General features: G+C 37.2%; 1 protein-coding gene across 2 annotated transcripts in view; it reads right to left on the bottom strand.

Moving 5' to 3' along the window:
* UNC5C (unc-5 netrin receptor C) overlaps positions 1–26039 on the bottom strand; it is a 351607-nt gene that overhangs the window by 150499 nt on the left and 175069 nt on the right. The window lies entirely within an intron of this gene.

The following is a 26039-nucleotide window of genomic DNA, read 5'->3' as shown; positions in this document are numbered from 1 at the left end:
CTTAAAATTCTTTGCAAGGAGCTGAGAAGAAATACTAGGAACCTGAATTAGTGATCTTTAAGTTCAGATTCAAAGGTGCCACTGCATGACATAGTCTTTCAAATGAATTCGTTCATTCAACCAAAACTATTTGTTGAACTCAGGATTATTCTCAGCTCCGGAAAGCAGCCAATAGGCTGACAGAGTGGAGCCCAGCCAATACAGTAGAGCCCAGAGTCTAGCAATTCTGTTTGGTCTTATTTAGAAACTATACCTCCAGTATCAGATGTATTAAATGACTAGCTAAACCTGTCCTCATTAGAATATTACTGAGTTATTATCGTGAAGAACAATAGTCAATGGTCTCATTTTTTTTTATAGCACAGAAAATTGTTAAATATATTGCTCCCACCCTGCTATTTCAACACCACTGAAGAAACAAAACCCCCAAACCACTTAAGATATTTACCCACTTTGAGGTATGTTTTTCATAATTTGGGTTCTGTATGATTCCAAATAAAAATAGAAAAAAAATAAAAGTGCCATTAAAAACCCTATTATCATATTTCACAAAAGTCAAGGTAAAAAGAGTCTTTCCAATACACTGAAAATAAGTCAGACCTGATATTTTTCTTCCTGTGACAGATAGTGGAGAGAAAAACTATTATTAATTCCTTAAGTTGATTAAGCACCCTAGGATAATATTTCAGGTTAACACTGTGAGGTCAAAATTAAAAGTTTTTACAATTTTTTCTTTTAATATTTATCTTTTTGATGGGGGGGAGGGGGAGAGAGAGAGAGAGAGAGAGAGAGAGAGAGAGAGAGAGAGAGAGAGAGAATGAGTGGGGGAGGGGCAGAGAAAGAGGGAGACACAGAATCCAAAGCAGGCTCCAGGCTCTGAGCTGTCAGCACAGAGCCCAACATGGGGATCAAACTCATGACTGTGAGATCATGGCCTGAGCTGAAGTGAAGTTGGATGCTCAACTGACTGAGCCACCCAGGTGCCCCTCAAAATTAAAAGGTTTTGAAAGTACATATATCCAATGGTTGTTCATATGTCACCTTGAAACTCATTTTATAACTCATTCTGGTGTTGCCCTATTTTGCATGAAGGCCATTAGTAAAATGGACATTTGTCTGTTAAGAAACCTGGCCTGGAGCTTTTCTCATCTAGGTCATGGGTAGCTGTCAAATAGTAACCATGTTTGATCTCTGCCAATATGTTGTGCAATGAAAACTGGCTTTGCTTACATCACAGACACAACTAGCTTTCAAAGCTCTTCACAATTTTAAATTTCTGACACTGGTATGTAAATGATGCATCCTATAGCTAGCTTTCTTTCTCACTTTCCTGCCTTCATTTGCTTTCTTCTGGCAGGGCATCATTTCTGGTTTTTCCATTGTTGAACATCAAGGATCCAAACTGTCAGTTAACTAAAGAATAACCTTGTTTCCATCAATTTCAGCTTCTGTAGTCAATATGCAAGAACACTCAAGACTGCTTAAATAAACAGTTCAGAAAGGCAAAGGAATAGGGAACTGAGGTATTGACAGATTCATCAACATAAAGCTGATATCTTGAAGGCCTTATTCTCTTATTTCATTTTTTCCCCCAATGATCTTATTGTTATATGTTGATGATGGACAGTTCTGATTATCAACAGAATGCCACAAAATATCAAACTCAAATTCTGTAAAATGTTAGCTGTTGTTTTTAATTATTATTCATGAAGGCAGAGGATCAATTCATTTTCTTTTTTTACTATTGATGAATACAAAAAGTGTATACACCAATAGTAAAAACTAATTGTGTACACATACAAACAGTAAAAAAACTGTATACACATGCAAAAATGTATATGTATTTTATAGAAATACTTTTATTTAGGTTTGCAAAATACAAAAAGGTTTTCATTCAGTTATTGTCTCAGAAAGTGAGATTGTTCCTTTAGAAGGAATGATGATTGTGAAATATCAGATGACTGTTTACTACCTTACCTTATTCAATCATGTAGCAAAGTACTTATGTATTCACATCCTACAGAAAGATAGGCACTAAAAATTGATTACCCTTCCTTGCCAAAAGCGTGTATTTCTTCCTTCTGATTATTTTATTGTAAACTACTGGGAAGACTAATGGAAGTTGAGAAAGTCACACATATGTTTTCAACTCAAAAGGGGCTCTGTGAAATGCTGGAAAAAATAGTAATCATGTATTTAAAAAATGTATGGACAACCTAATTTTGTATTTGCTTAATTCTGTGTTTTAAGACAAGAGGATAACTACTAACAAAGTGAAATAATCCTATGACTTGGTTTGAAGTTTCATAAAGTGTTGATTTTTTTAAAGGTGTTTGTTACATAACACTTACTGTATTTTATAACAATAGGAAAGATTTCCATCATTTGAAACATTTTCATTATGTGTTAAATTCAGTGTTTCTTTTACATATCATTGTACTTACTACAAAAACCCTATCTCTTAAATTTGACCTAGGGAGATGCCTTAACCAGCAATATCATATAAGGTTGTTACTATTTCTTATAATACACATATGGTGTTTAAGTCCATGCCTAGATAAATTCACATCAGGCAATATAGTACATTACTCTTAGTGCTTAATTCTGGAGATGGGAATGGAATTTCTAAAGATAATTTTCAAGACTCTGAGCCAGTAAGATATATAGAATGGGGTAGATTTGACAAAATGGGAATGGACTGATTATCTGTGGGTTCACAAGCTGCTGGGAAATTCTCCTCTTCTGCATTTGCAGCAAGTGGCCTGGATACCATGCCCAACCATGGAAATTGGTCCAGATAACAACCTCTCTAGCATTGGGTTGAGAATGCTAAGACAATACTTTCTTTGGTCCAGGCAAAAAATGGTAAGTATGAGGATTAATTTCAGAAATTGTCTTTTTATGAAATCTCTTTTTAAATATTTTTTCTAGACTAAGTTTTGAAAATCAAACAAGTGAGCCAATTTTCTTCAACCAAAATTATAAAAGAAAACTTCTGAGTATTTAAATATCCGGCATGGTTACATCTATATGTATATAACAAGGAAAAAATAAATGACCATCTTCAAATGCCATGTGTATTTTACAAGGAAAAAAGTAATCATTTCCAAATATCATGTGTATTTAATAAGGAAAAAATGACCATCTTCAAATACCATGTGTATTTTACAAGGAAAAAGTGACCATCTCCAAATACCATGTGTATTTTACAAGGGAAAAATGATCGTTGGTAAATGACCATCTACAAATACCTCTTCATGAAAACTTAGCTCCTCTGGATCATGTATGCATTTGCCTTGCACACATATGGAGAAACCTACTTTTCAGTTTTGGCCACCAGTTTTATGCAATTATTACCAATTTTCAAAGCCAGAAATATATAACAAATGCTTAACACTACAATGAGAGCTCCTCTGAAGGCAGGAGTTACTGTCATTTTCATTTTTTATTTTCCATTAAGTCTAGCATAATGCCAGGCACATTGTAGGAGGTCAATAAAAATCTTATAAAAGCATAAATATTGTATAAATGGCACCTGCGATCATTCAGAAAAGATTCACAAGGCATTTTTTTTATTGTTTTATTTATTTTTGAGACAGAGAGGGAGACAGAGTGCAAGACGGGAAAGAGCAGAGAGAGAGGAGACACAGAATCCAAAGCAGGCTGCAGGCTCTGAGCTGTCAGCACAGAGCCTGACGCGGGTCTAAAACTCAGGGACCATGAGATCATGACCTGAGCCAAAGTCAGACACTTCACCGACTGAGCCACCCAGGTGCCCCAGATTCACAAAGTATTTTAGAGTTTACAGTGTCTCAAATTAATTAACAATACAAGAGGTTGTAACAATAGTAAGATCTACAAACAGGACTGGCTACAAAATTTGTGTGGCCTGGTGCAGAGTGGAAATTTGGGCATCCTCATTAAAAATATATTAAGAATTCTGAAACAATGGCAGATGAGCATCCAACCAAGAGTCCTGTGTGACAGCACAGGTCACATACCCACAAAGTTGGTCTTGTCTACAAATGTCAGTTAACCGAGCATTCCACCTCATGGAAAATCTGAGAATTAAGACTTTGTCTTTATTAATGGATATTTGTTTTAGAACTCATTTGCTACTTTCCAGCTTCTTATCGTGATTAGATGTTTTCTAGAAGAATCATGGCTTTCCAGAGACAGAAACTCAGTCTCCAAAGAAGTCTGCGAGCAAATGTGTTTGCAGTGGAGCACAAGGGAAAGCATGCGGCTGTATTTGCTCATGGCTTTCCCTTTGGATTACTCCAGTGCCCATTCATAGGCCTGACCCAAAACAAGTCAAATCTCTGCCACACTGAAGCTAAATCTTCCAGGGCACTAGAAGACTGTTTAATACAAGGGAAAAGTAAGGTTTGAGATTTTAAAATTTAATACATGGGGATAACAAGGTTTGAGATTCTACCTTGAGTTGGTAGACTGTTTACTGAGATCAGTTGCTGACATGCAATTCATTTTACTATACAAATAAACTAGCTTTCTGATACTATTAAGGTCATGCTACAAAACTGGAAGCTATAAAAGAACAGTTTGTCTTTTCAGCAGGGAGATCAGTGAGTGCATCCTATTACTACTTTTTTTTTTAATATAAATATCCAAAGAACCCTGAAGTCTTCAGGGAGATAATGGGAACTCAATTTGTGAATAACAACTTCAGACAATGAACTTATTTCTGGCAACATGCCACAGTTATCCCAAATTATTATAGGTTGTATAAAGGCACACCTCAGTTGCTGATATTGATGGCATTATGAAATTTGGGCCATATGACTTGATTAATAAAATTGCTAAACAAGTTTTCTGCATGTAGTTTATTCAAATTAACAAAATAAAATTTCCACAGTTGTTTTTATTCTGTGCATTGAATTCACTATTAACTTAAAGCTATAATTGCCATTTCAATTTAGATGTAAGGTTATTATTCATTTTAACCTTCTCTAACACTTAATTTTCCACTCTCTCATTACTCAATAATGATATCGCCATTTTTATCTTGATATCAGGTAAATCTCAATATTTCCTTTTCTGTTATCTCATATAGCCTTTGTTTTTTCATTTATACACAAGAAGAGAAAGCTTTGTACCATGTATTATTTTTATAGACTTTCATTCCACCTAAATCTTGACAGGAAAATATTATGCTATGAACATCAATCTAGGAAGCTTAGGTTGCTGGTTTTATTGCTATGTATCAAGCCTTAATTTTCATCAACTTAATACATAAGTTTCTATATTTCTGAATCATAAGACTTAAACTATTATTGCTTATATCATAAAATATAGGACTATTATCTCTTTGTCTGAGACCTGAAGCGTATTCTTCTGAAATGGAATTTACTTCCAAATGATTCAAGAGCAATTTAAAATGAATGACTGCAAAGCTAATTTTATCTGCATTTGGCTGCCCATCCATCAGAGAGATAATTCATGATATATTACAACAAAAGGCAGCTGAAATTAACTATCTGAATGAGACTCCAGCTTATTTTTAATATTTTGATTAAAATATCCTTTGGAAGACAAAGACTACGGTCTATACTTCATGCAACATATTGATGGATTCATCATTTAAATTTAAGTAGCTGAATATATAATGCCTTAAATGTATTACACAATTTGGAGGTACTGCACGATTCTAACTCCAAAAGAAAAAAAAAACTTTCCTTTTTCTTCTTTTAAAGAAATACTTGCAAAATCATGCTGATATATGATTAACGGTGACATGAAGTCAACATGATATTGGCGACACACTTACCTGTGAAACAGAGGCACCTCCTTCTGCCCCAGTTTAAGTCTTTATAATCTCTCAATTTTACTAATATAAAATCCTTCCAAGTGTTTTCCTGCCTACAGTTTTTACTTCTGCCATGTAGTCTATACCATGCTCATAGAAAATTTTTTCAAAAATACCTTTACTCCCTTTTTCAAATAATTTAATAAAGACAACATAAAACCAGGTGGTAAGTTTATTTTTGCTTATCAGATTAGCTAAAAAACAGTGAATGACTGGGGCGCCTGGGTGGCACAGTCGGTTAAGCGTCCGACTTCAGCCAGGTCACGATCTCGCGGTCCGTGAGTTCGAGCCCCGCATCAGGCTCTGGGCTGATGGCTCGGAGCCTGGAGCCTGTTTCCGATTCTGTCTCCCTCTCTCTCTGCCCCTCCCCCGTTCATGCTCTGTCTCTCTCTGTCCCCAAAAAAATAAATAAGCGTTGAAAAAAAAAAATTAAAAAAAAAACAGTGAATGACTGATGAGGAGTTGAGGAAATGTGCATTTGCATATACCGGCTATAGTGTAAATTTGCACCATGGTAGAGAAAAATTGACAGTATAAATAAAAATTTAATCTCTGCACACATCCAAATAGGTTATCCCACTTCTTGGAACTTTACATTTTACAGACATAATGGCATATATGTATGTATATAAGTGTGTGTGTGTGTGTGTGTATGTGTGTGTGTATGGATATATGCATATATATATATAATACACACATACACAAAGATGTTCACTGCAGCACTGTTTATTAAAAAATACACGACGGGCACCTGGATGGCTCAGTCAGTTAAGCATGTGCCTGAGGCTCAGGTCATGATCTTGCAGTTCGTGGGTTTGAGCCCCATGTTGGGCTCTGTGCTGGCAGCTCAGAGCCTAGAGCTTGCTTTGGATTCTGTGTCTCCCTCTCTTTCTGTCTCTCCCCCATTCACGCTCTGCCTCTCAAAAAATGAATAAATGTTTAAAAGAATTTTTAAAAAATACATGATATATTTCAACAAAAGCAGCTGGAATTAACTATTCGATGAGAATTATTTGAATGAGAAAAACTAACAATCAACTGAGGAATGGTTAAATAATTATTTATGATATATCCTTCTAAGAGAAAACTGTTTTTCCAATTAAAATAAGAAGCATATTTGTCTGTATTAAATTAGAAGGGCATCCATTAGTTAGTTAAGCAAGTAAAGCAAGTTTTTGGCCAATCTGCATACAATGATGCCACTTTTGGGAACGGATGGAAGGAAGGAAAGAAGGTAGGAAGGAAGGGCATGCAATGCCTAGGTGAGTGTTTGACTGAATAACCAGGGACCACAGCTTTTCCAAGTTGACACATCAAACTGGCCATCACACTTCCCACAACATTGCCATGGTTTCATACCTCTTGCTCATTCTTCAGACATCAGACATCCCTTCTTCTGAAGGCCCTCTCACCTCCAAATCCTGGACCTCAGCCTCTGATATCATCTCCCATTGCTCTCTACTTTTCTTGTTTATTATTTCTTCCCCACTAGAAAGCAAGTTCAGAGCTTTAGGAAAGTGCTTATCTTAATTCGTTTCTGCATAACTGATACCTAGTCCAGTGCCTGGCATGGACAACAGGATTTTAGGTTGTCATTTCCTTTCCATTTGAATTGTCCTGTAAGAAGTTCCTATATAAGATAGAAGAATATAGAAATTACTCTATCAACAGAAATAACGGGAAGAAGTCCTTACACAAAATACAACAGAAATACATGTATTTGAAAGGAGGTCCCTTGGCATTCATAAGTACAGATCCACTCCCCATATTAAAAAAAAATTAGATCTACCTTCTATGCAAGTATTTATGTCATACATCATGAGGTGCAACAGCCTTGGGCTAAATATATTCCCTCACTAAATAATCAAAGTTGAATCTAAAACATTTTGTGTGTGGAAAATGATATCTAATTATTGTGCTTTTTCAACTTCCTGGCCTCATTTGGTGCTTGACTTCATTACACAACTCCCTCCTTTTTGAAACTTTCTCCTCTCTTGGGGACTGCACATTAGCACTAGATTGCTTCCCATCCTACCTCTTTGACCTTTCTCCTTCTGCTTTGCTGTTTGAGTGCAGTCAGAAACTTACCAAGTTTCTCTCCTTTAGTCTCTCCCTTGGGCATCTCATCCACAACTCTGGCTTCAATTATCAGATCATGTCACACACACAATCTTCCACTCCACCCCCTTGCTTCTTAAAATCCTTTGATGCCTTTGTATTGACCAAGAATGAAATCAGACTCTTTGCCAAGGCCAATGAGGACCCACCCAAACTGATTGCTGGTGGCCTCTCTGTCTCATTTCTTGTCCTCATGTCCTTTCCTCACCATTCTCGAGACAGACAGACTGGTATTTGTATCTCTGAACACACCAAACTCAGTCCTACCCCACAGCATTTGCACAAGCTCTTCATTTAGAAAAGCTCTCTCTCCTTCTTGCCATTTAGGTTTTGTCTCAGTATTTTCTGCCAAAGAGATTCTTGACTACCCAATCTCTCAAACTCTTGATGTGTCTCTTCAAGAACACATCATTCTATTTGATTTCTTCTTACCACCCATCACTCTCAAATTAGCTTGTTTACTGTTGCCTCTTTTCTTTTCCCCCACTACAAAAGTCAAAGCTTTATGGGATTAGAAATTTTATCTGTTTTGTTCAAAACTCTACCCTCAGCATCAACATCAGATAAACATCTTCCCTCTAAAACCAGCTTCTCTTTTTGACTCAACTCCTTATTTCTGACTACCATATCATTCTAACAGTCAGAAGCTTGGCGTCCTGTCTCCCCATCAGGTCCAATTCATCTACATGTACAATGAATATCAGCTCTATATTGTCTCTCTTACCATCAATCCTTATTCTCCTTTTCACTATCACTGCTCAAATTTAAGTCCTTACTATATTCATATGAATTATTACAAGAGTAATGTTACTGACTTGCCTTGCTCTGGACTTGCTCCTGACCTTCCTCTCTCAATTCCAGCTATACCACATCTAAATGGAAGGTGGAATCATAATAGCTTCTGCTGGAAACATCGTGTTCAACAGAAAAAGGCCAAAACTTCACTCAATTTTCAGCTTATTTACCACCATTCCCCCACAGCTAAAAACGGTGATTCTATATTCCACACTAAGGTAGGTTTTTAAAATTTTTCCCCATGTGCACGTATTGCTGTGCACCTGATGTCTTACTCCCTACTGACTCTTCAATGCCTATCTCAATACCACTGACAGATCTATTCTTAGTCCTTCCAGAGATAGCCATTCCTTAGTGTTCAATTGTACAAATCCTTTAACGCGATTTGTGAGTGCCAGTAATTTCTGTATTCCTTATTATAGCCCAGCTCCACCATATATCTAGTAGGCTCTAAAATTTTACTCAGTTGAAGTGAACACATTGAAAATTGATTCCTTGCTCGAGAACTATGAAAAATATTAATTACTTCTCCATAGTAAAGTATTATTATAATTCAAATTATCTAAATGTAATCTGTCTATATCTATACACTTATCAAAAAATCTATGTTTTTTTAACTATGATGGATATTTTCAAATATATGAAAAATGATAGAGCAAAGAACCTAAACACCCATAACCCAACTTCCAGAAATTTAACAAGTGTACTCATTTTGTTTCATACACACAAAAATATTTTGTAAGCATTCAGAATTCACATGTAAGGGAAACTAAACATATCAGAGTGTCAGGCTGAGATAGCAAAGAAGACAAATGTCACCAAATTAAGAATAAGAATTAAACAGGAGTGCCTTGGTGGCTCAGTTGGTTAAGCCTCCAACCCCTGATTTCGGCTCAGGTCACGATCTCAGGGTTCGTGAGATGGAGTCCCCCATCTGGCTCTGCACTGACAGCGTGGAGTGTGCTTAGGATTCTCTCTCCTTTTCTCTCTGTCCCTCCCCTGTTCACACACATACTCTCTCTCAAACTTGAGAAAAAAAAAGAATAAGAATTAAATTCAAAATATTGGAAACTATGAAAATAAAATCTATGGCAATATGCATACATTGTTCAGCCATAAAATTAAGACCTTTTATATTTTTAAAACATAACCATTAAAAATCTATATTTCTCATGCAAATTAGAAATTCTTTTTAGTGACTTTGGAATGAAGAACATATCCCTTAAATTTAGTGAAATAATTAATAATACACTGAATATACACAGTACTCCATAGATCCATAATGAAGTTCATGAATATAGGAAGCTTCAAAGTTAGGAAATCTTGGGGTACCTGGGTGGCTCATTCGGTTAAGCATCCAACTTTGGCTCAGGTCATGATCTAATGATTCATGAGTTTGAGCCCCACATCAGGCTCTGTGCTGACAGCTCAGAGCCTGCAGCCTGCTTCAGAGTCTGTCTCCCTTTCTCTCTGCCCCTCCCTTGGTCACGCCCTGTCTCTGTCTCTCTCTGAAAAATAAATAAACATTTAAAAAAATGTTAGGAAATCTCTATCTTTCCTAGGATTTCCCCAAGCTACAAAACTAAGAGTTGTCTTCGACTCTTTCTCTTTTCTCTTTCTCGCTGCCAACACAAAAACGATCAACGAGTCCTACTGATTTTATGGCCTACATGTTTCTTTCATTTGTCTCTTTTTCTATTTCTGATTCCACTGCCATTACCATTTCTTGCTAGAACACTTCAAAGTCTCATAGTTGGTATCCTTGGCCTACCACTGAAAGGCAAGATCTAAGTCACTTCTCTGTTTCCTCTAAGACAAATCCGAGCTCATGAACATGGTATACAAGCTCCTCCATGATCTAATGTGTGCCCACCACTCTACCTTCCTTTCTCAATACTCCATCCCTTGCCCTCTACATTACAAAAACACAGACCATCTACTGTCATCTGGACACAACACGCGGTTTCTACACCTTCTGCTTCAGTGACTCCCCTCTCTTATTTTACCTGCTCCTCCTCAGCCTCTAAGCTCTGCTCAACCATAATTTCTTCCAGGAAGTTTTCTGTGTCTTTCCTACTTCTGCCAGCTTAGAACATACCTCTCCCATAACCCTACCATCAACTTTATTGGGGAGAAATATTTATTTCTAACACTGTTAGACTACTAACTGGATGTTATTCATCATTGTACACGTGGTGCTTATTACACTCTTGGGAACTGAATATATAATTTTTGAATAAATGGGTGCAGGGCTTTCTGTATCCAGGGGAAAACACATGGACTTTGGGTTATCATAATTATGAATTGGGTAATTGCTATGAACATAGACTTTGGGACCCCACAGATTTGGATTTGAATCTCAGCACCACTTTCTACTAGGTGTATGATTTTTGGCATTTTACCTAATCTCAGTTTCTGTGTCTATAAATGGATATAGGCAAAGAGATGTGGTGATAGTGTGTGGGGTACATGAAATAAGGCAATAGGAATGATTTTGCATAGAGCTGACCACATATAAGATTTTCACATATGGTAACTATTTGTATTATTTTCTTGTTGTATTATTGTTGTGGATACTAAGCTTGTCTAATTTTCCTAAACACCCTTGAGCACTAGTCACTCTCTGATCTGTCTTCCTGAAGTGTCTTTTCTTTCCTGTGCCTAGTAAACATTAGTTTTTCTTAGTTCACCTTAAGCTTTATCCTCTCCAGGAGGCCATTCTAGACCCTTTCAGTATGGGCTTGTTGCCTTCTCCCTGTGTTAACACTGCATAATATGCATTGCCATAGCATTGCATTTAATACACAGTGATAGATCACACTGACCTTTTCTGTGCCCCATTACACAGAGCGTTATTTAAATACAATTATGTGTAATTCTTTCATGAATCTGTAGCACCCAGTCATATTTGGTACATAGCAGGACTAAAAGACAGTATTTGTTGAGCAAACTGATGAAAAGGTACAGAAATTCCTAAAACTGTAAGTTTCTAGATTTTTTTCAAACATATAAGTGTAGAAGTGAACACTCTTCTATTTCCTGCTTTGTTAAAAAAAAAAAAAAAGTTTAGAATTTGTACCAGTGTTCCCTTAAGAGTCTGCATTCTTTCTTGTGGGTAGAGAAAATAGTTTTGTCTCACTGTAGTTTTCCTCTTTTAAAACTGAACATAATTTATAAATGCAATTTCAGAATTTGCTTTCTCATCCATAATCTCCCTACATAAAAACACCAGTTACTTTATCACTTCTCAAAACACGTTCACTTTCAGGCCCTGAGTTGGAAGAGCCATCAGGAGGTGGTGAAAGGAACACCAGGTCGGGAACCAGGTGTTGGTCCTTGTCACTTTCCCGATGATTTATTGTTTTTTGTAAGTGTGGGTAGGTAGGTAGGTTGATAGGTAGGTCTGTACAGTGTGAACAAAAATCCAAGGTGTGAGTATACCATACACATAAACAGCAGGGCTTCGAGAGTGAGAGCACTCCAGACGTCTTCTAGGCGAGAAGTCTATGCTTCCATCATGATTGTGTTCAGGACTGTGGGAGGGAGGCCAGGGGTACAAAGGTGGGGGAAAATGCAGAGAGAATTCATTTCTTTGTGCCCTGTCTCGCTGGCTGGGTGGCTCTACCAGAACCAGGGGGTGGGGAAAACATGGGTAAGTATTGCTTGTGGCTATAGAGAAGTAATTTGCCACATAATTAAATATCCACATACAGTTTTGGTTCAAGTGTCTCATTTTATAGAAGAGGAAACTGAGGCCCAGACAGTTTGAGCGACTTGTCTAAGACTGCATGGCTATTAATTGGCAGGAGTAGACATCCCAGGCCAGTATCAAGATTTCATGGCTCTGGTATATATTTTCTGATTATGCAAGCTCTGTAGCACCATTCCAATACCTCCTTCTAATTCACCTGATAACTTATTTTATCTTCTTATTTTTGAGCTACCGTTTTATTAAAATTTTATTTATTCCAATTGCTAAAATTCTGTAATAGAGAAACGTAAAAAAACTGGAAATTCACTCCTCAAGCTCCTTCCCACTCCCCAATTCTAGCAACTGTTGACACTAGTGTGTTTTGTTCTGGACCTTTCTCCATGCAGTTGTTTATGTATGTGCAAATGTGTGTGGATATATATATTAAAATATATATGGACTCATGCTCCATGTCTTTTGTGTTGACTGTGGGTTTTTATAGGAAATTCTCTGCCTTACCAAAGTTGGGGCTATCATATGCCAACTATGCTCCAACTACTGACCTATAATGTTTAGGCTAAGTTAACATCCAATGTTAAAAATAAAAACAACAACAACAACTAAAAACCACTGCACATTTATGGTTCTGGTAATGTCTGCATGACACCAAAATTTCTGCACGTGTTTTAAAACAGAAACAAGCATCACGGACTTTAGTACTGTCATTGTTATCTTTAGCTCAGATAATTGAATTCTGAATCTGTGTGTCTGTGCACGCGTGCGCGCGGGTGTGCGTCCTTTATAAAAATTAGTTTCCAAATGGCACGTGATATCATTTCACATTTCATCACTTCACCAGGAAAGGATTAATTCACTTCTTGTGTGAGGGTACTGATTATGAACCAATATCCCTACTTTTTATCCCTTTTGATGGAGCAAATGACATTCTTCCAAAATTTACTGTTTGGAAAGCTATTATACCCAGTACACTGAAGAAGAGAGTATGGGTATGAATCACCTCCAGCAAGGTACAGGGTTGGTTAATGTTTCCCTTTTTCACCTCCCCTGCCACTGGAAATCACAACACTTGACACTGGGTCACAAAATTATTAAACCTTAAAGTAGCAACACTTCCTTCTCCATGTGAGACCTCACTTCTCCTTGACACTTTACTCCTAAAATCCCTTTAGGCTCCTGGCCTTTTCTCTCTGCCTTTAACCCCCGTAACTAATTAAATCTGGACAAGTCTTTGGTGAAAATAGTTTTCCTTCAAAGTTATTCATTCAAAGTTCCCCTGAAGGCATTCTTTGTCATTTTAGCCTAGCCTGCCATCTTTACATGAAGTTGAAAGAGGTAAGCTATTTTTATAAAATAAAAACTCTTTCAAGACCTAAATCTACCTTGATGTTTCAGATAAAGACTAGATTTTGAAATATGACAAATGCTTCAAAACTTTTAGAAGTTTACCAGTAAACAAAAGTTCCTAAGACTCTGGTCTCATTTAAAGAGAGTTAAGCTTAAAAAAAAATGTACTACTTTATTTGGAAGTACTTTTATTTGGGGTCTATAACTAAATTCTTCAACAAAAGAGGAAAAGGATTAACTCACCAGTATGGTTGAACTTACTCCCAATAAGTTTGTTTGGGGAATCCTACTGGACCTCAGAATTAAGCAGCACTGTTAATATTGTTATGTATTTAGACGAAAACAAAAGTGAAGATCAAAGGAATGAAGGAGATAAGACTGGAAATACAGCACTGCTAAAGTATTTTTCTCCACTAAGATCAAGTTAAAACTTGCCAAGTAGTGAATTACTTTAAACCTTCTTATACATTTTACAAATAAACAAAAAATATTACTTTTATTTTGTTTAAAAATATCAAGATCAGACACATACCATTTGTTGTTGATCCAGGGCACTCAGCTCTAGGGCAAAGGACTGAATGAGATTTAATGATGGGCTCCACCATCACTTGCTTAAAGCCAGACACTGTGTCTAAGATGGAAAGGCAGTTTCCTTTATGGAACTATTTTTTAAGTGATTTAATGATCTCATTTTTTAGCTACCCTACAGGATATAACTTTTATAATAAGCTCCTTATGTTTCTCATAGACAAAACATGGATTTTGAAAGTTGTGGGTTTCCCAAGACCATCCATCTGTATATGGGAGAGCTGGGACAAGAATCCAGGTACTTCGGGTTTTGTAAGCCTGAGTGCCTTTTAAGTGATGTGGCCTCTCACAATGTGAAAACTTTGACTCGTGAAATCACTGTCCGTGATTCCCTTACGGCATTCTTGTTAGTAACAACATCAAAACAACTATAAAAATAACAAATTCTTGGGGCGCCTGGGTGGCGCAGTCGGTTAAGCATCCGACTTCAGCCAGGTCACGATCTCGCGGCCCGTGAGTTCGAGCCCCGCGTCAGGCTCTGGGCTGATGGCTCAGAGCCTGGAGCCTGTTTCCGATTCTGTGTCTCCCTCTCTCTCTGCCCCTCCCCCGTTCATGCTCTGTCTCTCTCTGTCCCAAAAATAAATAAATGTTGAAAAAAAAATTAAAAAAAAAATAACAAATTCTTATAAGGCACTTACAAAGGCCAGGTACCCCAGTAAGTACATTAGACTTAGTCCCTCATGTAAGTCTCCCAACACCATGGATAATATTGTTGTCTCCATTGTAAAGATGAAAAAACAGAGGCACAAAGAAGTCAACTAGCTAGCCCAGTTCTACACAGCTCAGAAGTAGCAGAAATTTCCTTTGCCTAACATTCAACACACACTTAGAGAATCACCTGATGAATAATCAGCTCTGTGCAGCTTCTCAAGGAGGCACCAACATCTATTTATTAGTTACAGGTCAAAATGAGAAATAAACAAATGCTACTTTTTCAATATAATTGTATACATACTGTATCTGTTAGTCTCTTCATATATCACAATGATATGTTCCTTTAAAAAAAAATTTTTTTTTACATTTATTTATTTTTGAGAGACAGAGAGACAGAGTGTGAGTAGGGGAGGGGCAGAGAGAGAGGGAGACACAGAATCCGAAGCAGGCTCCAGGCTTTGAGCCGTCAGCACAGAGCCCAGCACGGGGCTTGAACCCTGCGAGATCATGACCCGAGCCGAAGCTTAACCAACTGAGCCACACAGGCGCCCCCACGATGATATGTCCTTAATGCTCTTTTAATTGGTTTACTTTCTAGTTTAGTCAACGAACATATGTAACTGCTTTAAGTCACCTGTAAAAACTATTGTCTATGTTAAAGGAAACAGACTTAGCAAATCATCGTCCGCTACATGGAGAGGAATAATAAAACACGATAGGCACAGAATATGTGTAAGCAACCTGAAAATTGTTAACTGCTACAGAATAAGGTATTAGCACTGTTAAATTTATTGTCAAATAGTAGTAACAAGCTAAGACAATTTGTAAAAATATGTAAGAATAATACTTTAAGATATGTAGCGCAACTTGGCTGCAAAATTTAGCTTCTAGCTGTTATTCTCAAGTCAGAAATATCTTAACTTGCATTTTACCCACCTATAAAGTGCTTCTTCAGAATACCATATAAATAATGATCATGAACTAATGTAAACTGAGGCAAAGGAGGGTGATTTGTAGGAAGATAGAGGCTCTGAGGAGACAGCTCTGGCCTCTTTTGTTACAGGAGGTAGATTCTTTGAACAGTATCCATTTTCCTTTGTTCAAGGCCTCTGTTCTATCAGACCTCAGAAAAAGAAATAAGAGTTGACAATCTTTACAAATATAAAGGAGGCAAATGATTTGCGGAAAGGAAGAATAACAAGGTTTCCTCATGTTAAGGGGGTGTTTTATCAGCAATGCACTCATGCCTGGAAAATCTAGGCCTTTGAGCACATGTGGTTATTCTCAGGAAGGCATATCCTCTCTGTGTTCCACTTCAGTAAACTCAGGGAGTGAAAAACCATTCTGTGAATGCAGCTAGTTCATTGACATTAGCAGCATATCATTTTCCCAAAGTTTGAGAGAGCAATGGATTGATTTCAGGGTTCACAGTGGGGCAGGGCAAGACATCACGGCTCACATAGCTTTCGGAAACAATATAAATTCATAGAGCTATTTCAGCGCTTCATGAAGATGTGATAAACTACTGGATTGGGTTACACGTTTCCTCCTGCAGGGACTATTTTATCCATTCCTCTTAGATAAGTCAGGCTGATTTGTTGTTTTCATGCTCTGTTTTTCTTTAAATCTACTTAAATAAGCAGGTTGATTTCAAGGCAGACCCCTAACTCCCTCTTCCTCTGTATGGGTTCAACTCAAGTTCTTGAGAAATCGTTATCCTTTTCATACCTTCCAGGCTGACTGGTATAAAAAGTGAATCAAAAAGTAAACAAAACTAAATTCACATAAATGTGGTCATCAATGACATGCTGTTTTGTGCAAATGTGGACGCAGAATCATGCAGTATTTATGAAAATGGCTCCAAGGCAGTGTGGGCTGTGGTCGGATCCAATGCCTGCGATTCTCTAGAACACATACACATCCCTCAGGCCAAAGTGCCACTTCACTCTCACCAAAACCAGAACCACATCCATATCAAAGCAAATAAATCCTTTCAATAGTCAGGAGAACAGAGAAATGAAGCTATCCGCACTTGATTGTTTCTATTGAAATCACTGCCAGTACTTTAGGGAAAACTTCCACTTGCATGATCTGTCGGGAAAATCAAGCTGCCTTTTTTCATAAATTGGGAAATCATGTTGAATCCAACTGAACTAAAGACTCAAGAAAATATTCTCATGACTCTTATTTTCAATTTACCCATTTGCTGCTTCCAGTTCTTCGGTCTTCTCAAATTCCTATGCTACAGGTCTAAAAACAAAATCCTTACTGTTGATTACCTACCAACCTGATACGTTATAGGAATGACTGCAGAAGTGAAAGATCATATGCAAAACATACCGGATTCAGTACCAGTAGACTCACATTGTCAAGACAATATCCTCTCGGAATCTTAGTTTCATCACCTGTTAAATGGAGGATAATGTGGTGGAAACATTTCTTTGCTCATTATCCACTTCTTCTTGTTTTGTGACAGAAACGTTTCCTACACTCTCAGGCCTTTTGGTTCAGTTTCCCATTCACTTCCCATCCAGCACATCAGAGATCCCAATCCTGGGACCACAGCTACTGGTCCCAGGTAAGCAAGCCCCCGACTTGAGGCTTGTCATCAAGATGGAATCTTGGATTTTGCTGTACAGAAAGAAAACGATTGCTTAAAGGACTGTTTGCTAGTATGGCGTTGTTAGTGGTGACCTTGATGTGGGATGGAAAAAGCAAGCCTGAATGAAACCAACACGGAGAAAGGCAGAACTGAGAGATGCAGCGAAAATCTCTTAAGGTCATCTCCAGGGTCAGTGGATCTGGTGGCAACTGAAGTCAGATGCATCTAACTCTGGGATTTCTGCTACATGAACCACTAAATTCAGCTTTTTCTTTCAATCTTAAACATGTTTGATTTGGTCTTCTTTCACTCGTCTCCTGATGAGTCCTCACTACATTACAGGGTGAAGTCTGAGCTGACATACCAATATGAATCATACTTGTAAAAAGTTCCTTTTTGTTTAAATAGACAAGCAAAAATTCTTGGCTTTACAAAATATATTTTCACTTTCATTCAATTAAATGACTAAGCTTAAAAAAAACGTTTCCTATGCCATGGGCACTCTGCCACAGTTGGGCAATATGAAAAATAAGAAAATAAAACTAGCTCTGTAGGAGTTGACAGGCAAGTAAGGACACAAACATATGTTAAACAAGAATAGGTTACTGTAAAAAAGGTGAAAACTGTGGACTATATAAAATGCAGAGCTACCATATCACACAACTCTAGGGGGCGCCATCCACACCATGGCTTATGAAAATGTCATCCCCCTGAGTAATACACAGAAACCCTAGCTCAACCATACACCCCTGTCAGCTGGTAGAGAGGGCCAGCCAAACACTCGCACCAACAGGTATTTTCAGTCTTCCTAATAGCTCTTGGCTGGTGCATTTTGTAATGAACTGATTATTGGCCACTATATTTGAGTTTTTAAGGAGAGTCTGTGACAGACTGCCGGCACCACAGGTTTACCATTCCACAAGCCACATGCAAATCTCACTGGTCTTCCTTGGCTGTGCTACCATTTGTTAGTGGTCAGCTGGCAGAGGCACCACTAAATCAAGCATCTGTAAACATAAAATGTTGCGTCTCGGGATTACAAAGGTCTCTGGGCAGTGGGAGATTCATTGAACATCAGATTCATTATTTGGCAAAACAAGTGGAGCTTTTGAGACTCAAAGGTCGTTGACAACAACGTACTTTCACACTGTTGCCTCAGCGATAATACTTCATTTTAAGTGGTAAAATCAAACTATAAGTAAATTAGTATCCAAATTAAGCCGACAGCTGCATGTTTTGATGGTGATTAATATGCACTGGACAAAAGAGGTTTTGCTTCTCTCTTGTTCTCAGTTATAAAAGAGAGAGAGAGAAAAAAAAAACTAGTTCTTTGATATAATGCCCCTTCTGAAGCAGTGCCAAGGTACTTAGTTCACTGTTCAGTTACAACTACACACACCACCACCAACAAATGTGAGATCTTCAGGGAGATGCTGCTTTTCTTTTCTGGTGAAATAACAGCCACAGCTCCCCCTGCCACTCTAAGTGAGCCCGGAGGCAAACTCAGACCGGGCCACCTCTCCTTCACAGGACAAGAGAGCTTCAGCCCCGGGCTTGGGTTGATTGCTCTACTTTATTAGATGTGAAACCTCGCTCGGTTGAAAGAAGCAACCTGTAACCTGGCATTTGAATCATGCTGGCCAAACTCTTGCAATAAAGCATTGGGATGACAAGTCCATATACATCCACATCCATATTTATCAACTTACTAAGACTGCCACTAGCTTGCTGCATGTTCGAAATTACCCGTCTCTGTTGTTCCCAGTCCGACCTGCTGCTGCAGTCCTAACCCACGATGTGAAACTTTCTTAAGTACCCTCTGGCCTGCATGTCGCAAAATGCCCAATGTCTGGAGGCTGAAAGATTTAGCTCTCAGTTGAGCTGGCCAAGTACAATCATGCTTACCTGGCTCTGACTAATGTGCTGACGTTCAGAGGTGTGGATACGTTCAAGAGTTACACTGCATTATTGGAATAAGGGCATTATTTAAGTCTCAGTATGATTCAGTATACGGTGCAGTGAGGTAGTTTCAAGTATGTCTACCAAGTATTCCATTTCTTAATTCCCCGGGATGACTGATATTTTTAACCAATAGTCACTATGACTGTATTTGCAGCCTCGGCTTAGATGCTGAAAGGCTTAGAACCAAACCTGCAGTACCTGTAAAAACGAAGTCAATCCACATGCTGGTTTTATGGAGAAGGTTAATGGAGCTCAGTGACCGGGAGTGTAGGGGCAGGTTTCCAACAGGGGTTTAGCACTGTGACTTGGGACATGTATCTTAGTGCTTTCTCTTCATCTGTAAGCTGTTCTAACTACTAAGGTTACTATGAGGATTAACTGAGCTTCTAAATGGAAAGTGCTTACAACAGATCCTGGCATTGAGTACCCACTGAATAAACATGCCATCATTATCATAAATTCATTATCATCATTGCCGTGATGATTTTCCTGCCCTCCTAACTTCCTCAGTGATTTATCTTATCCATTGTGGCTTATGTATTTTTCTAAGCATTGCCAAATTATTTATCGAGCACAGCGCAGTATAAACAAAACAAAGAATATAAATAATTTATTCTTCTAATTTTCTAGCAGAACTAGTGGCCCACTTTGCTTTTATAAGCACATCCTCATTGAAAATATTATTCCGTAATACTGTTTAAAGATTTCACTCCACAATGCTACTTCTAATGGCGCATACCACATTTAAAAGTGTTCTTCTCAATGCTCAAATATGCGCTGGAATGTCAAATGATCTTTCCAAACAGATCAATCTCTAACATACACAGAATTAAAACTGCACATGCCTAAATATCAATGCACATGAAAAGTTACTGAGAATAAACAGCATAAAAGGCAAGCAGGATAATGAGACTGGGCGGTCTGGGATAAGGTCATTTCTAGAGATCTGAGCCTCAGGGCTTATCCACAGAGCAGTATCTTCTTTCTTATTCGGGGTTTAACTTTTCTCCAAGTAGCTTCCCCCTTGGAATTTCTCCACTCTAAAGAATTTCCTGAGAAGTAATTTTTTTTTATATATATATATCCTAACTATAAGTGATAACATTTTCTTTTTCCATTTGAGGAGAAATAAAATTTGGCTCTACAGAATATCGTGGAGCAAATGTGCTACAAAACCACTATCCGGCCCTATCACAAAACAGACCTGGAATTACCTACTTTTCAAAAAAGAAAAGTATGAGTTTATAATTTTTAAGAAATGAAGTCAAGGTAAGCATTGTTTTATACTGAGAAAATATACGTGATGTTGAAAACACCAACCAACATTCAAATTACATCTGACCTAAAATTTATTGTAAGAGATGAATCACTATATCCTTTTATCTTAAACCTCTTGAAGAATCTAAACTATCTTAGCATCCAACAACAACAAAGACAACATTTTTCCCCGTGGATTCTTTTAAGTCTTGCAAAATCACTTCATAGTCTAAAATCTCCCATTTAAATAAAAAATAAACTACTGAACTCATACAATTCATTGTAAAATGTAACAAGGAGCTATTACTGGTAGGGCCTTTGTTAATATAAAATGCTAGCCAGAAACCTTATTGTAAAATAATTTGCAAAGTAGTTCCATATTAAAACCCTCTGTGATCGTCTTAAATCCAGTTAAAATTGTGTATTTTTTTAAAAATTTTTTTTTTTTCAACGTTTATTTATTTTTGGGACAGAGAGAGACAGAGCATGAATGGGGGAGGGGCAGAGAGAGAGGGAGACACAGAATCGGAAACAGGCTCCAGGCTCTGAGCCATCAGCCCAGAGCCCGACGCGGGGCTCGAACTCACGGACCGCGAGATCGTGACCTGGCTGAAGTCGGACGCTTAACCGACTGCGCCACCCAGGCGCCCCAAAATTGTGTATTTTTTAATTGTTAAACTTACTTTTGTTATATTAAACAGCAGAAATAAGCATTGAGTTTGTTATTTAAAATTTTTTAAATATATATTTATTTTTGAGAAAGAGAGAGAGCCTGCACTAGGGGAGGGGCAGAGACAGAGGGAGACTCAGAATCCGAAGCAGGCTCCAGGCTTTGAGCTGTCACCACAGAGCCCCAGGTAGGGCTTGAACCCACGTCATGAGATCATGACCTGAACTGAAGTCAGATGCTTAACCGACTGAGCCACCCAGGCTCCCTGAGTTTGTTATTTTTAAATAATAATAACTTTTCTTTGTGAGGCAGTTTATGCCAACACATTTCTATTTACATGCAAGTATAATTTGCAATGATATCAGTCTATAAGGGCCTGTAGAAAGCAGAGAAACATTACAAGCCTTCAAAGGAATTTTAAGTTTAGGAAGTTAAGTTCCTATTAATGTCATGCATTTGACCAGTCATTTAAAGTTCAGAAAACCCTTCACAAACTTACTAATCTATCTTCACTACGACTTTGGTGATCAGGCAGGGAAGGGTTTATTCATCCCCATTTTGTATACAATAATACTGAGGCTCAGAAATCTGAATAACATATCCTCGAATTATAACTTTGGCCAATGGTATGTCAGAACTAGAACCCAGGTCTTCTCACTTCTCCTGTCCTTTTTAACACTGCCTTGTGCCACTTTATTTGAATTTAGATGTTTGATTTTCTAAACATTCTACATGTTAAATATCTATACTTAGTCCTCTACAATTTTGATCTCCTCTCCTCACAAACCTTATTGGTTCTTCCTGGAATGAATATATATATATATATATATATATATATATATATATATATATATATACACACACACACACATACACACACAGACACACATATACACATATATATACATATATACATACATATATATACACATTATATATATTGTATATACATATGTATTGTATATATGTACACATTATATATATTGTATATATATACACATACACATTATATATATACTGTATATATATATGTATTTTATATGTATATATATATACACATTATATATTATATATATATTCACACATTTTTATTTTATTTTTATTTTATTTTATTTTATTTTATTTTATTTTATTTTATTTTATTTTATTTTATTTTATTTTATTTTTTTGAGAGACAGAGACAGAGAGTGAGTCAGGGAGGGACAGAGAGAGAGGAAGACACAGAATCTGAAGCAGGCCCCAAGCTCTAAGCTGTGAGCACAGAGCCCGGTGTGGGGCTGGAACTCATATACCAGCAGATCATGACCTCAGCTGAAGTTGGATGCTCAACCGACTAAGCCACCCAGGTGCCCCATGGGATATATTAAGATTAATTATGTCTTCCTGATTATATCCAGACATTTGAACATTATTATTTATTATACTAATTTATCTTTCTTCTGATGTTTACACTTTTTACATAGGTTAATATGAATGACTCACAGATTTTAGTTGTTTCAGGAAAATGGATTACATGGCCTATCATATTTAGCCCATAGTAGGTATTTCAGAAATTCTTTTTGAATTGATCAGCTTCTGCCTATGGAGAACTTTACAGACTGTGTCAGCAATGGAATACAAATAGTATATTCAGAAAATTATTTTACATTATCTTCTCTAGAAATGGCTGACAGATTCATTCTGATGAAAGACAGATACAGTACAGTGAATAGATGCTTTCACAGAAGCATTAGGGCCTGTGAAAATAACCCAGACACAGTCTAAATTAGCCTTTGGTGTGCTGACAGCCTGTTCAACATAGTATATGAATACCCCTTTCATGATTTAAAAACATTTTGACGTCTAAAATAACGTTAAATCTAGTTACCTGCCATGTATGAAATTATAATATATCATAACTGAGTAGTTCAATTGAATACTGCGGTATTTGGAAAGCAAATTCAATAAGATAATAAGTCTATGTTTATTCCCCTAGACCCACAGAATCTAAGTAAAACAACTTACGTTTTTATAGTATCTTTTTTTAAACTGTCAATTTCAAAACTGTTTACAAATTATAGACTTACTACTACATTTCAGGTCACTTTATGGCATTGGTGAGAGTTACGAATTGATTTAAAAATATAAGTGCATGAAATTAAGAAGAAAAACAGAAACAAAACAGGCAAAACCATTTCATAGAGAAATATGTTGAAAAGTAGGCCAGCTCTGATGGCTGCCAATGTTTATTTATGATGCACTTCGTTAAACCCTTTGACTTTTCCAAGGGCCACCTGTAAACTGGCTATGATTTGTAGGTTTTAGGAATGTGTTCAACTCTCAGCCATTATTCTCCAGACCAGGTGTATGAGGCATTCCCAAAGCCTGGATAAGTATAAAGACCTAAGCCAGAACTACCCAATACAAATACAATGCAAACCGCATAGGCAATTTAAAATTTTCTAGTAGCCACATTACAAAAAGTAAAAATAAACAAATGGGATTAATTTTAATAACATCTTTTATTTAACCCAATATATGAAAAATATTGTCACCATAACATATAGCCAAGATAAAAATTTGCTGATATTTCACATTCTTTTTTTGTACTAAGCCTATGAAATCCAGTGTATGTTTTATTTATAATTTAGCAATCTCAATTTGAGAGCTAAATTTTCACTGAAATTACTTGATTTGAATTTGGTATTTATAAAATGTATATAGTTCAGTAACTATGGTAAGATCAAGCGTTCAAAGCATTCCAAACATACCTAAACATTTTCTAATAACTGAATCCAATACCAGTTTTAAATTTAAATTAATTAAAATGAAATAAAATGAAGAATTCAATTCCTCAGTCATACTAGCAATATTTCAAGTCCTTGGTCATTCAACATAGCTAGAGTTATGTATTAAACAGCACAAATCTAGCAGTGGCTGGGTGGCTCAGTCGGTTGAGTATCCCACTCTTGATTTCAGCTTAGGTCATGATCTTACGGGTCCATGATTCCCTGGGGCTCCATCCCATGGGATGGGCCCTATGTCGAGCCCCTTGTCAAGCCCCGCATTGGGAAAGTGGAGGGACCTGCTTGGGATTCTCTGTCTCTCTCTCTCTCTCAAAATAAATAAACTTAAAAAATAGCACAAATCTAAACACATTAAAAAAAAACCAACAAAACTTCAACTGGAACAGTAGGTATAATAAGAGGAAATGAGGATGGCATTCTAGAGGAAGAAAACGAGTAGAATGGTAAGCACGGATAAGGCTGCCTTTTGTAAGCCTAATTAAAAAAAAAATTAGTCCAAGGCTATTCTATTGTTTTTCTGGTTTTCAGAATAGTCCTGAGATTTGTTTATTTGCTGTCCACAAGAGGATACAGGGTACAGTTTTAAGGTTAGAATGGAGCAATGAGCATCTGTTTCAAAAGCTTTTTATCAGTAAGAAAAGTTTAGTCTACAGTTGAACTATCCAATGCATTGGCCACTGGCCACATATGGCTACTGGGCACTTAAAACACGGCTAGTCCAAACTAAGAAGTGATGTAAGTGAAAAATCCATATTGGATTTTAAAGACTTAGTACAAATAAAGGTAAAATGTCTTATTAAAATGCTTCAAGATTGAATGCATATTACAATGATTCTACTTTGGATGTATTTGATTATAAAATTATTAAAGTTACTTTTGCTTATTTCTTTTTATTTTTTAATATAGCTACTCAAAATTTAAAATTTCATACGTGGGCACATTATTTTTTTATTGGACAGCACTCTCTAGAAAGAGAGTTTGCATTTACCTGCTCACAGAGTTGACCCCTGAGGCTGCATTGCTTGGTTTTTGGTTGACTCTGAGCATGTGATTTCTGATTCTCATAGTTGCTCTTTACCAATATTCTACCAAGAGAAAGCTGCATATTCTTGGCCACACTGGGGCCTTGTGACCTGGTTTCCTGTCGCTCACTTTTGCAAGCAAGTTAGGGTGGACTCCAGGGCCTCCAGGAAAAGGAGGGTTTATCTGTTCTCATATTCAGCTAATTGCTGTTTTGTTCTGTTAACCTTCGTTTGCTCACTTATGTTTGGCAGCTTGATTTGTGCTTTTCATTCCTCAGGAGTTGCAAAAGTAGCAAACTACACCACCCATTGTGGGCGACTGCATGCAAATACTGCATGCAGTTTTACTTTTTATCACAGTAGGACAAAGGCATTAGAAGAAAAGCACTACATGAATAATTGTATGAATAAAATAATCCCCAGGTTGTTCAAAAGAGTATGTAATTCAAAAGAACATAAAGTTCAAAGTGGGCATTCATTTTATTAATAGGCAGGCAGCGTGTGGAAGGAAAACTGTAGTTTTATTTGTTTTCGTCTTTACATGGTCTACCTGATCATCATACACGTGGTGTGGCCCTGAGGCTTTCGGGGAAGTTGAAAAGATGTTGGACTTCTGCAGCTGCCAGCCATGCTACCCTCTCAGTGGCAAGAAGGACAGAAAAATAGTCTCCGTAGTGTTACACCAAGAGATGCTAAGTGAGT

This window comes from Prionailurus viverrinus, chromosome B1, assembly GCF_022837055.1.
Source record: "Prionailurus viverrinus isolate Anna chromosome B1, UM_Priviv_1.0, whole genome shotgun sequence".
Taxonomy (NCBI): domain Eukaryota; kingdom Metazoa; phylum Chordata; class Mammalia; order Carnivora; family Felidae; genus Prionailurus; species Prionailurus viverrinus.
This window is presented reverse-complemented; position numbering and strand designations above follow the sequence as displayed.